At 43.1% G+C, this 15747-nt stretch overlaps 1 protein-coding gene and 1 long non-coding RNA gene across 17 annotated transcripts in view; one reads left to right on the forward strand and one right to left on the reverse strand.

The window, feature by feature from the left end:
* Positions 1 to 15747, forward strand: part of Myt1l (myelin transcription factor 1 like) — a 391301-nt gene that overhangs the window by 230144 nt on the left and 145410 nt on the right. For all 16 annotated transcript variants that reach the window (XR_015045201.1, XM_085830269.1, XM_085830266.1 and 13 more), the window contains exon 5: positions 14724 to 14877. The gene's annotated coding sequence lies outside the window, so the exon portion shown is untranslated. The remainder of the gene's footprint in view (positions 1 to 14723; positions 14878 to 15747) is intronic.
* Positions 1 to 15747, reverse strand: part of LOC110307426 (uncharacterized) — a 93595-nt gene that overhangs the window by 14293 nt on the left and 63555 nt on the right. The window lies entirely within an intron of this gene.

A 15747-nucleotide genomic window follows, 5' to 3' on the forward strand; every position in this document is an offset into this window, starting at 1 on the left:
GCAAAGAGGAACGCCAACATGCTATAAAAAGGTGCTATAGCTCTCTGCTTCCTGGTTGGCACGTAATGAACTGTCTTGTATTTCTACACAGTATTCTGCCACCATGATCTGCCAAAGCACACTCGCTCAAACATCCATGTTCTAAGTCCTCTGGAATGCTGACCTTTCCCTTGTAAGTTGTACAACACCTGGCCACATGGTTCTTAATCCTTTGGAACCGGAATGCAGGAAGAATTGCAAACAACTGGAAACGTAAACTGAAAGGCACTAGGATGCCACAGGTGCCTTACTGGGCTCTTGTGCTGGGTGTTTGGTAACTTGGAATACTGGCAGACACAGTGAGGAAGGACTGCACTCAGAAAAGTTCAGCTGAGAACAAAGATTATGTTGATAACCTGGTTAGCAGCCATGAACGGTATAGTCTGGCAAATGTTTTTTTTTTTTTAACCTGTATCCTAAAATCTTTGAGAAAGTTGATTTTAAAGGTAATGGAATCATTAATTTGGTGGAGAAATTTTTAAGAAAACAACATTTAGATTATGGTGAGTTATTTCTAGCTGCTTTTAGTCATATTTTTAGTGAGACTCGGGAGCTGAAAAAAATCTAACAGAAGGATTTGAAAAGCATTCAGTCTAGCCAGAGAAGGTGTGAAAAATGGGGATGGAGAAGGTTTGATTATTAAAGTTACTAGCACTATTCAAGGTATTCTAACACCTTGCTTTGGAGCAGTAGAAAGAGGTGTCTTAGGAGCTGGCCAGACTCCATCCACAATAAGACTCAAGAGTAGTACAAAAGACTGAGAAGAGTGACCTTCCAGGACATTCTGCTCACAGAAGGCCATTTAGAGCAATGCTGTTCTGGCTATAGTCACTCCAACACTCCCATGCTGCTGGTGAAGAGAAACCCAAATGTCATTTGAGCTGGTGACAAACATTGGCATCATCCATACGATGCTGACTTTGAAGACAAGGTCATGAAGGCTTCCACCAATATCACAAGGGAAGGCTTTGAGGGCCAGGCAATGTGCAGCAGGGTCAGAGACCCTTCAGGCAGAATGTCAGAAAGTAATTCATAAGGTGAAAGCCCAAGCTATGACGAAGACCACAGGATACTAGACATTATAGAAACATAAACCATCTGCCAAGAAAAGTCACAGGTATTGAGTGGAGCTATCCCAAGACAGAGGCCATATGGTCTGCAAATGGCAAAGCCATTAGGAACAAGCATATCCAAGCCTGCCACAGTTCACATCATACCGTATGTCCAATGTTCCAGGCATGAAGCTATAATATCTTGTACAGGGAAGCTACAATATCCTGCTGAGTTTCAATTTCACATTGTTCTTACTCTTTTTCAACATGTTCCTGAATCTCTCCCTTTTAGAATTTGACTATTTTATACTATTGCATATTGGAAATATTTAATTAAAAAAATTTTAAAGGAGCGCTCAGCTACAAGTTTGTCTTGAGTCTCAAAAGGGACTTGAAATTTAGACGTGTGAACAATGTTGGAAATGTTTTGATTGGGGGATTCTTCGAGATGGGCTATATGCATATGACATTTTGAGATGCCCATGAGTGTTTTGGAGCCAGGGGAAAGAATTTATGGTTTGAATATGAAATGCAACCCTGAGGCTTATGTCTTGAACACTTGATTCCAAGTAACTGGAACTATTTCGGGAGGTTCTAAAAACCTTGAGAGTCAAGGCCTGCCTAAAGGAAGTAGATCATGGGTGTGTGTGTGTGTGTGTGTGTGTGTGTGTGTGTGTGTGTGTGATCTCTGTCATCCCTGTCTCTCCATACACTCTCTCTTTTCCCTCTTCTCTTTCATTTATTGTTGAATAGTCAGTAGCATCCTCCATCTGGACACATTCCCATTATTAGAGGTTGAACCCTCTGAGATCATGAGCCAAAATAAAAATTTTCTTACAGATGTGGCCAACATTTTGGTACACACCCACAATCCAAGTATTCAGGAAGTAGAGTCAGGAATATTGTGAACTCTAGGCCAACCTGGTCTGCAGTGTGAATTCTAGACTGAGGATCAAGGTGAATGGGCTGGCCAAGTTACATAGCAAGCAAAATACCAGGAAGACAGAAGGCAGGAGGAGGAGCAAGGGAGAATAGTGTGGAAAGAGAGGTGTTGTAGTAAGTGGAATAAGAAAATGGAGCATAATGAGAAGAATGAGGTTAGTGGCAGAAACAACTAATGATATCTATCCAACCTGTTTCTATGAAGATGGCTCTAATTTATGTCTTCAAACAAACTTGAGTCACAGTTAACTACATCAATACAAAGATCACAGATGTTCAAAGCATGAACCTCAGGGAAGCATTTCATGTTAAAATGCCAAGTACATTTAGCCTGTCTCCAGAAATTCCCCACTCCTAACAGCTTCAACATTGTATATAAGTATTTATTCAAAGCATTAAGACAGAGTTCTTAGTTAATTAGTCTGCTTTTATGCTCAGAACTTAATATCATCCAGAATATATATTCAAAATGTGTACCTACATCAAAAATAATAGCATTGTTAACATCAGAATCTGAAGAAAGTATGGAAGCAAAAAAAAAAAAAAAAAAAAAAAAAAAAAAAACCAACCAACCAACCAACCAAACAAACAAACAAACAAAACCCAGTATATTCTAAAACCTGTATGGCAGATACTACCAACATTTGTCTTTACTTCCTACAAATATTCATTTATGCATTGTGAATTTGGGTTATATTCATATTATAATTTTTGTACCCTGATAGTCTCTTCAAAATTGTATCATAAGCACTTATAATTTGCTGTTGTAAGATTTTTTTTTCATGAGGAGTCACAAAGAAGCACCCATTAACCCCAGAAAGAAAGGGTACTAACGAGTTAAAGGGTACTAACGAGTTAAAGGAAAGATTACATCCAAGTCCAGCTTGTTGAACCAATGAGGGTTACTTACCACAATGTAGGTTTCTCAAACTGTACCATTGAAAAGTCCCATGCCACACCACACCTGTAAGATTCTGTACTAGAGGGATACCCCTAAGCTAGTCTTCCACATCCTATATACTCCAGTGCCCCAATATCAAGGGGGTGATCCTAGAGTGGAATTACATACAACTGAGGGACAGAAAAGAGTGGCAACCAGGATCCCAGGTACGGTCTTAGGATCCTCCAGCCTCTGTCTAAGGGGGCATATTAAAAAACATTCGCTACCCTTTAAACATACCTACCAGCTGTGGGATTCAGCTTATTTTATTGTGATGACTGTGTAGATCCATAGCTCCTGAGCATCATTGTGGGAATGATACTGCTGTGCCTGAAGGAAACAGCTCTATGGTGTTACTCGCCAGAGTCCTAACTTACACAGATTGGAAAACTAGTGATTCTTGAGCATTGGTTATACACTGGGTATTTGCTGTCACTTCATTTGACACACCCAGCAGTTTAGAAGGAGGGTTTTGTGGTAACTGGAATAAGAATTGTCTTCTGTAGGCTCATTTTTAAATACTTGCTTTGCAGTTAGTTGTTTTAGGGGATTTTGGAACTTATAGGATGTAGAGCTTCCTGGAAGAAGAGCTGGTGAAAGACGGGCTGGCTGTCACAGAAGCCAGACTTTAAGAGATAGCCTCACCCACCTTCTAGCTCTCCCTCTCCTCTGCTTTCTCTATATGGCTGAAGATGTGATATCTCAGCTCTTTGCTCTGAACACCCAACTGCCATGCCTCTCCTGTCATTATGGGCTCTCCTCCGAAAACTGTGAGCCAAAATAATTATTTCTTCTCCAAGCTGCTTTTGGTCATGGTGTTTATCACAGCAACAAAATTAGTTAATACAAAAATTGTTATCAAAAATAGGATTATTGCCATGAAGAACATGATCATGCTGTTTAATAGAGGGCTGTGGAAGACTTTGGAACTCTGAACTGGAAGAGCAGTTAGGTGATGTAAGCAGAGCTGAATGTGCCACCATAGGAGGAGCCTAGAAGAGACCTCCATGAGTAATAGAGTGTGTGGAGTCCTCATTCCACATTCCTCTCTTTTGTAATGGAATGTGCATTCTGTGCCTTTGCATGTTAGAAGTGTTTGATTACTTCTTATAAAGGGTCATAGTTAAGACAATACCTTGAGTCTCAAATGCACTGTTAAAAACATGGGAACCTCTGAAGTTGGTCTAGATGCATTTTGCCTCATGAGATGACCAAGAGCCTACCGGGAAGTGAAATGTAGTAGTTTAAGAGGAATGTCCTTCATAGGCTCAGATATTTGAATGTCAGCTTCCAGTTGGTGGAAATGTTTGGAAAGGTTATGAAATGTTCAGGATATGCAATCTTGCTGGAGAAAGTACATCACCTGCAGTGGGAGTTGATACCTGAACTCTCATCCTATTTTTAGTTCTCTCTCTCTCTCTCTCTCTCTCTCTCTCTCTCTCTCTCTCTCTGTGTGTGTGTGTGTGTGTGTGTGTGTTCGAAGAAGTGATTTCTCAGCTTCCTGCTTCAACTCTCTGTGGCCATGCATCCCCTATCATAATGACTGTGCCACTAGAATCATAGTCCCAAATAAATGCCTTCTTCCATAATTTACTGTGGTTATGGTGTTTTAATCACAGCAACAAGAAGTAACTAATAGAGTATTTCTTCCCCATGTGCCACAAAGGGGAGAGATCTGAGCCTGAGCAATCAGGACAAAGTAGGTCTCAAGTCACATCTCCAAATAATATCATCAAGCAAAGTTAATTTCCTTGGCCCTAGTGCTGGGCAGGTTTGGCATGTGGCATATAGCCTGCCCCGAATTTAGTGTTTGGTTGTATTCAATTTCCATCTCTTAAATTTCTTTGAAAAACTGAGAAGTCAGAGTGTAGCAGGTAAAAATGTGGTTTACTCCAGATGAGCTCAGGAGTGGCTCCAACTCCCAGAAGTCCACAAGTAAAGACCAGCCTAGGCTGGATCTTCCTGTATCACAAGTGCTTCAAGGAAGCCCCAGGTGATCCAAGCTACTTCCCTGTCTTTGAGTGGAGACAAAGACCTTTGACCTAATTTGTCTATGGGACTTCAAGATCACTTACTTTAAGATGTGCTTTCAATAAATAAAGGCTTTTATAGCTTCAGCCCATTTCCAGGTGCCACCCCTCCCTCTCTCCTTTCTCAGTGTGTTTGAAGATGTAATCTTTCAGGTTCCTGCTCAAGCCTCCTATAGCAATGCTTCCTCCACCATTATGGACTCTGCCTCTGTGAGGCGAGATCCATTTGCAAAGGACCTGCTGCCGTCAGCTTCTCCCTTCGTCCCTTAGGTTAAGAAACGATACCTAAAGATGTTAGGGAGTCTAGGCACCTTACATCCTAAAGTTGGTATTCACTTATCTCCTGTTTCTCATGTAATCTAAATAAATACAGATAGGTGTGCATATTATATAACATTTAATAATACATGTATATATTATTATTTCTATTTTATCTTCTTCTTTTCCTCCTCTTCTTCCTCCTCCTTTTTCCTGTTCTTCAGTAGCCAATTTCTTTCAGATTCTTGACTGTAAGAACTGTTTTTATCTTTCATTGTCAGCCAACTGTTCCATGCATGTTTTCCAGATTCCGCAGCATCTGTTTCGCAGACAAGCAGCCACACAGAACTGTGACAGGCTAGACACTGGTTCCTTTGCTGCTAGGAGTCGTATAGCTAAGGAACACTGTCTAAGCTGGCAGCCATAGACCTGAGAACCTAAAGCATGGGGCCAAGTGCTGTGTAGTTTTGCTCAGCATAGTACAGGAGCCATCTCTGCCCACATCCCTGGGTCCTCTGTGTCATCTTCTCACTATTCCACTCTTGTTCTTCTTCCTCTCCTCCTATCATGTCCCTCAGAATCTCTCCTGAAGCACCATGTATCTGTGCTGGTATCTCCTCTTTGTGAGACCATGAAGATAGTGACTTCCTTAGGACACAATCTACCTGACATGGGACAAGATCATAGCACCAGCTACCAAGTAGATCATGGGCAACTGCTCCTTACTAGGTTACAGCTGAATGAAAATAACAGTAATAGCAACTCTCCCCTCTAAGTAGATGTTTCATTAAAAGAAACGGCTAGTGTTGCTATTAAAGGAAGCAGCTAGTGACCATGCTGCCAGCCCCCACAGGTATCTGTGGAGCTCTCTGTTTGGCTTGTCTGACAGCAGGGCATTTTCTGGCCTTGGAGTCACAAGTTATCAGTGCCTGGGCCTTAGCTGTGCTGAGCACTAGTCTGTGATCGGGTATGATAATGTCTGACAGCTGCTCAAGATGGAGGAATGGATGGAGCAGTTACTAATGTAGGACAGGTACAGACCTGGATCCCAAAACATGGAAATTGTCAGGGTGTGGTACATTAAGGATGACATTCTTGGCTGTTTGTGGCCATTCCCAGAGATATCTAGGTAGGTCCTGTGGAGATCTCAGCAGAGGCCAGTGGGTATAGGTCTAGAGAAGGCACGACTGCCCAGAGCACCAGTTCCTGGAGTCCACCACCCTCCTCCTGCTCTGCTTATAGCTTAAAAGCACAATGGCAGCAGGTGGTAACAGCCCTCCAGTGTGCATGTTTCCTGTGAGGATCAACTGTGATCAGGGCATCAGTTAATCAACATCCACCAGCTTGTCACTTGCCGCTATGCCACACCTTTATAATAGAACACAAGCATCATTGGGAATGGAATCCCCAAGGCTGCTGTTGCATTAGGACCAACAATGCCCTAAAACATAGCTTTGGTTTTAAGACTGCCAACTCTAAAGTATCTAATATTCTTTCATCCAGATTTCTTATCGACCTAATCATCTAAATTCTGACTGCCTAAAGCCACACTGTCTACAGTCCTTACCCGAGAATGACCTCCCCGATGCTCCTATCTCCTCCCCTTCAAGGGAAATTCCAAGCATATCTCCTTCTGTGCTGGGAGCTCCATCCACTGCAGCTTCTCACCTGGCCTCCTAGCTCTAACTCTTCCTCAGCTTCCTTCTTCAGCCTTTGGTGGAGTCCTGCCTCACTGGCTGTACTAGGGCTCTAAGTTGCAGGCTATGCTGCTGTATACCAGACCCTTTGGCTATAAATATGAGAAAGACCAGCACCTGTTCTGGACATGGAGAAGAGTCCTTCCAATAGGACTAGCTGCTACCCCTGAGGTCTATTCACCCATGGTTGACAGTTTAACAGAGTTTCTATAGCACCTAAACTTTCTCCAGAACGAGAGAGAGCCTTTTTGGCAGTGGGGTATACTATCATTTTTACTCAGAGCCCTGGCTGCTATGAGCTTTAATTAAACCTCTGTTGGGAAGGAAGCTGGAGATAGCCCCCTAAAAGGTAGCTCTGAAGGACAAGGCTGATTATCAAAGTATTAGATCTGCACTCTGCTGTTAGCTAAGTGGCTTACCTCTCTTGACTTCCAGGGGTAAAGCAGGATTCTTGCACATCTTACCCCAGAGCCAGACAAATGCAAAACATGATGCCCTTCATCAACTCCCTCTCAGAAAGGTTCATTTTCATTTACAAGGGGCAATGAGGCGCTATGAGCCTCTTAGCTGTGAGCTACCATTTACTAGGCAATTGGGTGTGGAGAGAAAGAGGTGGGCAGCTACAATCCTACCATATCGAAGGAATCTCACTGAGCCCAACAAATGCAGCCTTTGTGAGTTCTAAATGGCCTATGTGGAAAAGAAGTTCCTGCTGTCGACACAGAAGTATGGGACATAAACAAACTTTGGCTGCAGTGAACAAGAGCACCCCAGAAGTTGTCAGGGTCCTCTTTTCTTGACATAGCTCCTTGCCCTTCTCACCAGGACACACAGCTTTCCTTGAGAGTTTCTCCATGCTTTTGAATGCAAGATAGAAGTCAATGACAGGTGGGCAACTTGCCTCCAGGGGGGCACTCATTAGAGAAGACACTAGCTCCTTCCTTTGAAACAACCTGACCTTCAAACAAGATTATAGCTACCAGTGCCTGAGAAGGCATAGTTCAGGAATGTCTGCCACCCTAAAGTGGCCACTAACTCATGTACCAGGCTCACCCTACCATACAAGCTGAAGCTAGAGCATGTCACCCCAGGGACATCAGCTGGCTGCACTACCCTGCAATGCTTGCAGAGGCAGACTGCAAGGTGCATAGCAGTGCTAATAAGATAGCTATTAGATGTCCCTGCTATTTCTGAGAAGCAATGACTCAGACAATGAAAATTCACCACTCACTTAAGGAAAGTCTAAACTACAAGGCAGGAATGAACACCAGATCCCAAAGGACCTGACCCCATGAAGATGAAGCAAGAATTGGGCTGGTCCACAGCTGCTCAGGGAGTTTGAGCATCTCCATTGCAGCATCTTGAATGCTCTTTAAAGGAGTTCAAACAATTTTTTTAAAATATGATTTACATACCATAAAATTCACATCCCTTAAACTTGATGTCCTCTGTCCAGTTTTGGTATTTGGGAAGCATCTCTAACCACTGTGACTACATGGTGCATTTGAGCATATTGTTTTCTAAGTTTCTTAAAATGCAATTGATCCAATTTTTTTATAACCGCTCTCATTTTTCACGTCAAGACTCAAAATCATATGATTTACTTCTCTTGTTTTCTTTTTAAATAGTTTCACCTCATGTTTAAAAAAAATATTTTATGTGTCTATGCACAATGTGCATGCAGTGCCTCCAGAAACCAGGGGAAGGTGTTGAATCACCTGAGACTGGAGTTATAGATAGTTATGACAATATGTGTGCAGGGAATCAAATCTGAGTCCCAGGCTAGAGCAGGCGATGCTCTTGTTAAGCCATCTCTCCAGCCTTTAAGTTTGGATCCTTAAGCAAAGTTGAGATCCATTTTATATATGGTATAAGATAGGGGTACAAATTCATTTCTTTGTGTTATAATACCATCTGGACTCAATACTATTTTCTACAAAGATGTTTCACTCCTTCGAGTAGCCTAGACACCTTGGTAGAAAAGCAGTTAATGGAAACACCCAGGGAGGGGGTTATTCTGGGACACTCTGGTCTGTCTCCTTGGCTTGATGTCTCATTTGGTGACATTCCTTCTTGTTTCTGCTTTTCTACCCATTCTGAAGTGGAGTGTGTGAGTCCTACAACACTGCCCTCTATTCTCTGCTGTGGATATGGTTTCAAATAGTAAATGCTACAAAATCATGAATGGCAGACCTTGGCTGTGATCTCGTACTTTCTATGTTAAAACATCATTCATTCCAAAGGGGGCTATGATCAGACAGTTACAATGACGGGAGATCTAGCCTGTAATAACAAGATTCCACCCAGAGAAATGGATCTGCAGATGGCAAGGTAGGCAAGACATCAGGATAAAGAACTACTTAGAGTGTCTCTATTGTCCAGATAACCTCCTCTGCATCCACATGGCAAATCTCCTCTATATGCAGATATCAGACCCTCCTCTAGGCCCAGAAGGCATTTCCTCCTTTATACCCAGGCAATAGATTCTTCTATATACCCACACAGTATGCTTCTTCGAATCCCAGGCAGCAAGCCTTTCTCCACTTCTAGACAACAGACTCTCCCCTACACCCAGAGATGAGACCCTCCACATATACAAATATCAGCCCACAATACAGCAGAACTCTCTACAGTCATACAGCAGGCCCTCCTCCACACCCAACAGAAGACCTGCATAACAACTAGAAAGTAAGCCCCCATCTATACTCAAACAGTAAAACAACATCTGTACCCTGTGAGAGTGCTCTCTTAAATACCCAGGTAGCAGACTCCCCTTTATATCCTTATCTGTCTTGGAAAAATAAGCCCTTTTCTACACATGCACCGAGAAAGCCTTCCTCCATATACAGACAATAGGCTCTGCTCTACACCCTAACATCAGATCCCTTACATAGATCTCTCACTAAAACAAGACAGCAGGCTCTCCTCTATACTCAGACACTGGACCCTCCCATAGGCTAAAAGAGCCTACCTTCCTACACACTCACACAAGCTGTCTACTCTACTCAGGTTTCAGCTTTCTTCTGGACCCACACAGCAGCCCCTTCCCTGTACAAAGAGAGCAGGCTACACTCTGGATGCACATAAAAGCCCCTCCTCTGCCCACTGCACACAGTATTCAACAGTAAGGCTATCTCTGCATGCAGACAGCTGACACTCCTCTATACCCAGAGAGGAGGTTCTTCCCGACACCCAAGCAGCTTCCTTCCCTCTTAGGCAGCCAGCAGAGCTTCTCCCACAATAGGGAGAAGACAATAGGGCCTCCTCTACAACCAGACTTCTTTCTATCCTCTACACTCAGCAACAAGCTATTCAGGAAGCTTTTCACAGTTATAGAGAACCTACTTTTGTAACTGTTTCCTTCAGCCCTCCTTAACTGTTGGGGTATATTCTGCAGCAGAACGACCCTTTGACTATCCCCTGATCTTAAATATCATCTCAGGAGTCGTGTCATATTCCTCCTCCCACCCACTGTACCCACCACATACCATCTTCTGCCCAGAGAGACTCATCAAGAGTATGAATTCTCACACAGTATTGATCTATTTATTTTATTTATTTATTTATTTATTTATTTTATTCTGTGCTTGCAATAAGCAAAACATGAAGACAGATTGATTTGCAACAGTTGATAGAGTATTTGCCTAGCCTGTATGAGACCCTGGATTTTTGTCCTCATTCACCTGAATTCCCAGCACTTGGAAAGCAAAGACAGAGGATTAGGAATTCAAGGTCATCCTTGGTAAATACCAGGTTTGAGAGCAGTGCTTATACAATGCCAGGGTAGCCAAGCATGGCAGCTACGGACATAATGCCAGTGCTTAGGAGGAAGAACATGAGAAATGCTCCAAGTTCAAGGACAACTTGAGCTACACAGCACATACTGAGGCAGCCTCTCTCTCAAAGAAACCAATATTAAAAGATGAAAATGGCATGGAGAATAAGTACAGTTAAGGAAACTGTCAAGCCATCACACAATGCTGTGATGATTACCTAGAGTGAGAAAGAACATGGAGGAAGAAATGAGTGAGAAGAAGTTGGAAAAGAGGGCAAGTTTGGTGACAGAGGCCAGTACATGGTTATGAGGATGTACTCTGGTGGCAGGCCTCAGTGTCACAGGCCAGTACTTCCCAGGTGACCAGGACTGAACTCAGTATGGGAGATTCTATAGTGTACTATGTACTAAGGGTGAGCATTAATGCAAAAGGAGAGTCACACACAATTCCAGTAGACCAGACTGAGGACCAAGTCATTAGGCTGCTGGAAAGCTTAGGCTTCTGAGCAGCCAGAATCCAGAGTGACTCCAGCAGGGAGTGCTGGACCAAAGCCATACCCTGACCTTCTTGGACAATCAGTGTCACACTGAGACTATCAATGGTGAGAGGAGATGAAGAGGCACATCCTATATGCAGGGCTTTGGACAATCTACAGTCCTTATTCAGAAGAGACGCAGAGCTGTCTCCTTAAAGAGAAAAGAATTCCAGGAAAGAGATAACTGGACACAGAGCCTCAGATTTATCCAAAAGAGTGATCTTCTGCTTAGGGAACCTCCAGATACCCTGGGAGGATGACCAAAAACAGACAAGTTTGACCTTCAGGTAGGGTGTGATTCTGGCTGTGGCAGAACATGCCCAGCCCTAGGGAACTAAGAACCCTGTACAGACATGCATGGAAGCAAGAGCTTCCAAAAGCAAATAAACAGAAATAAATTAGGTGTGAGACCTCATTTTCCTGAAATGTAGTTCCCAGAGGGTATTCCTGCCTCTGAGTTACTATTTTTAAAAATGGACTAAGAACCAAGAAAGAGGAGAGGCTCTGATCTGGCCACACAAAGCAGGACACCTCACCCATCTGTGGCTACAAGGGCTCTGCTATTCCTGATCCTGGCCCTGGGAGACAATAGGCTGCCTTCACCAGTGTGTTGTTCTGAGTCAGCTCAGCAGCCTGCAGGCAGGAACTCACTCTGTCTCAATGTCATTACCTATTCTTCCATGCCTCTGAAGCATCATATCACATAGCTTGTTAGCAAAATAAAACCCCACAAATGAGTATGCTTTATGTGACAAGTGTAACAAGCAGAAATCTCAGATCCAATTTCATTTCTGCCAAAAATGAGCTGGACCACAGTTGGTTTGCTTGTCACTCATTAATACATGATTTAATTGTTTAATTTTAAGCATTCTGAACTATCAGCTTGTGTTTCTTGGTATTCTGACATTCAGTTGAATGTTAGTTAGTTACAGAATCCTTTTTTCAGAAGAATCTAAAAGGTAGAGTTACGTTGCAATTAAACTGCCGCCAATGTGTTAACTTGCTTACTTCTTATCTCTCAGATGTTGCTTTCTCATTTATTGATTATTCAGTTGTAAGCTTAATGTTGGCCATAGATTTTCTACTGACTTAAGAATAGTCTTAGAATTTCCCCATTCTCTTCTTTGATGCTTCCTACTTTTCTTTATGCCCCAAATCATCTTTCTGCCTATTTTAAGAGTGACTATGCTAGCCTTAATCTCCATTATTTCTTTAAATTTGTCCATGGATGTGTGTAGCAGTATCTATCTATCCCACTTCACTGAGCTGCTAGGGCCCTGTGGAAGACCAAGGATACAGTCCCAGTGAGCTCTCTCTTGCTTATCACTAGCAGCATCCCTTCCAGACCCAAAGGCTGGAGTGTGCTAAGGAAAGGTTCTCTGCCCTTTCATGTCATACGTGCCTATGAACAGCAGAGAATCAGAGATGCTTACCCACTAAAATATGTGGTTCATGGAGATTCTATAATTCATTGAACAATCAGTAATAAGCTTAAATATATTTGGTGTATTATTTAATTTAGAAGTTGAAACAACACAGGTAGACCATGAAGTAATAAGTGCAGTTATTAGAAAATAGAAGTTATTAGTTAATAGAAAACCCAACTCTGTCTGATCTAAATCATTTAACTATTCAAAATTTTACTGGTTGGTGGAGGCATAACATTATAACCTCAATTAAAACTAGTCACCTCCTCCTCTAGTCAATGGGAATAGGGGTCTTGGGTCTTCTGATTTCCTTTTCCTTTCTTCTTTCTCCATCCCTGCTTCTCTGTTCCTTCCTTGCTTCTCTCTACATCTCCATCCCTTCTTCCTAATCTCCTTTCGCTCCCTCTTCCTTTCATTTCCCCCTCCCTTTTTCCTCCATCATTCCTCCCTCTCCATTCCTTCCTTCTTATAGAAACAAGAAGTCCATATTAGCACCATGGGGTGCAGGCATATCAAGCATCACACCTTGCCTGGTGCCTGCCAGGTTTAAAGGACTGTGCCATGACATTGATGAAGGACACTTGAGAAATTTAAATGAAACTATTCTAGTAAAAGCAGAACATAGGGCATTCTTCTTTAAATGTAAAAGTCAAAGAGAAAGAGCCCGCACCTGTTCTAATCTGTTTCTAATTTGTGTCTAGTGTGATTAGGTGCCTGGGGAGACATTTGCACATAGACATTCACTTGCTGTTTATATAGACAGCTTTTCAGAGACTGAGGTTTACGAGAGAAGGTTCTACAGCACAGACCCTAGTGCCCAACGTAATTGGAAGAATGCTGATTTCTAGGCCAAAGGCAGACATGTTGAGTCCTTCTTATTTACCTCAACCAATGAGTGTGCTGTTGCTCTCAGGAGAATTGCCAATGATGGTGAACTTATACTTTGGGGCAGGTGGACCATATGAAGCTGAGGAACTGAAATATCTATAGCTATACATTCCAAGATCTAAAGGATTTCTTGTCTATAGAAAAGAACTATCTATAAGTTCCAAGAATATCTCTAGGCATCTGCCCAGAGTCAGCTTGCCATCTTAAGGAGAGGAGCCTTTCTCTGACACTTGATCTGATAAGGTTTAAGATAATGAGGAGGTCACAGCCCCAGAGAACTGCACAGCAGTGGTTGAACTGCTCGAGACAGGTGCAGCGGTGAATACACTGGAATATTGAGGGAACATCAGTGACACCCATTTGGGCTCCCCTAGGATTACATGAAACTTTGCCTCCCTACCCTAACCTCTCTCTGCCTTTATCCTTCTGGGAGTATGTGAACAGGCTGACCATGTTGATGGGAAACTTGGGTTTCAGGTGCCACTGTCCTACTGGGCGCCAGGTTGTTCTTTGTTTGTTTGTTTGGTGGGTTTTTTTATTCATAAAATTAGCTTTAACTTTAGAGGTTACAAAGGACATCAAAATGTTCCTTAAAATATTCTAGCACTAGAGGTAATCCATTTGTTCTTTTGTTTATTTGTCCATTTGTTTGTTCCTTCCTTCTTTAGGGGTTATAAATGAAATGTGCATATAGGTCAGATGCCAACTTAAGGGAGTCAGTCCTACCCTTCCAGGCATCAAACTGTAATTATCTACCTCAGTAGCAAGTGTCATCTGAGCCATCTCTCTAGTCCAGATCAGCAAGCCTCAAAATCCTTGAGGAAATCACAATGAAATGAGGCTCACAGGATGAATGCTAGTGTGACACTCACCGGCAAGGCCTCTGTGAGGGTAGGTTCTATCCCAGATTTAAGAAGTAGGTGCTTTGGAGGTTTCCTGAGTGTACTAGCCTAATCAGGGGCCAGGGAAGCCCTGCCTCAGAGCTGGAAGGCTGGCTTAAATGCAGGGAAATGTGGCTAGCCCATGGGTATTCTGGTCCTTGGGAGAGGTGAAATGTCAGTCATGGAGGCTACCCATTAATATCATCGCCCAATATATTTATGAGATCCCTAGGTACTTAATGGTTTTCTTTTTTACAGATGGAGAAATGGAGGCACAGAGAAATTAAGTGACTTGGCCACAGTCACAAGCTGGGGAGGACCAGGGAAAGCCTAGAGAGAGCTGGCTCTGGGCCTGCATCCTGCCCACGGAGTCACCCTGCCTCCGTCCTCAGGAGAGAAGGCTTCCTACAAGGTAAGAGCCACCTGTATCCCCAGGATGTCATCCCTTGTCTCCACACTGAGTAGGGACTGTTAGTGTATAGTACTGTGAGCAACACTCCTTGTTCCAGACAACATCAGTGAGGATATCCATGGGTGTTCAGCCTGGGCACCGGATCCTCTGTTCTGGCAGCTCTGACTTTCCATCATCCTTACATGACCTCTTCAAGTGCCTTCCAGTAGCTCTGCGTTTCGGATGTCTCCATCTTGTCATCCCTACCACAGCTCTACTTCCCCCTGTGAAACCCTCCCTCCGGTCTATTCTCTCATGTCTGATCCTTCTTCCTCTCCGATGGAGAGTGCCACAGTACTGGGACTTAGAAAGGAAGTAGGGATATTTCCAGCCCACTTCCATAACTCTTGTTTGTTTCTGTGGCAGCCTCCCTGCTCCTCTCACACCCAGCACACCTCAGGGCCTTGGAATACCTGGGCAACTTTTACCTCCTAGGCATTGACAGGAACATAACCCTGACATCATGATTGTCATGGTGTGTCAGGCAGGGAGGAGAAAGGGTGTAGATGGGATGTGCAATTGTTTCCCTGGCTGGAAATTCTGTTCTCCGACCCTACACAAAGGAATTCCACAGTGTCTCTCTGACACATGCCATCAGCCCACCCCTGAGAATCTTATTGTCACATTGAATGTCCATTGCTTTTCCTTATACAGTTTCTAGGACTTTATTCCCTCTTGTCTTTGGTTGAGGTTTCATTGTGATATTTCCCTGAGAAATCTTCTGTGAATGCGTGTATATCAGCTCCATCCTTGAAAGCTCCCTGCAGTGTGGTGTCCTCAGATGGAGGGGTGCTCTTGTCCTAGAAAGGGCACACCTGTCACAGGAAATTG

Source organism: Mus caroli, unplaced genomic scaffold, assembly GCF_978045245.1.
Source record: "Mus caroli unplaced genomic scaffold, Mus_caroli_1 scaffold_14, whole genome shotgun sequence".
Taxonomy (NCBI): domain Eukaryota; kingdom Metazoa; phylum Chordata; class Mammalia; order Rodentia; family Muridae; genus Mus; species Mus caroli.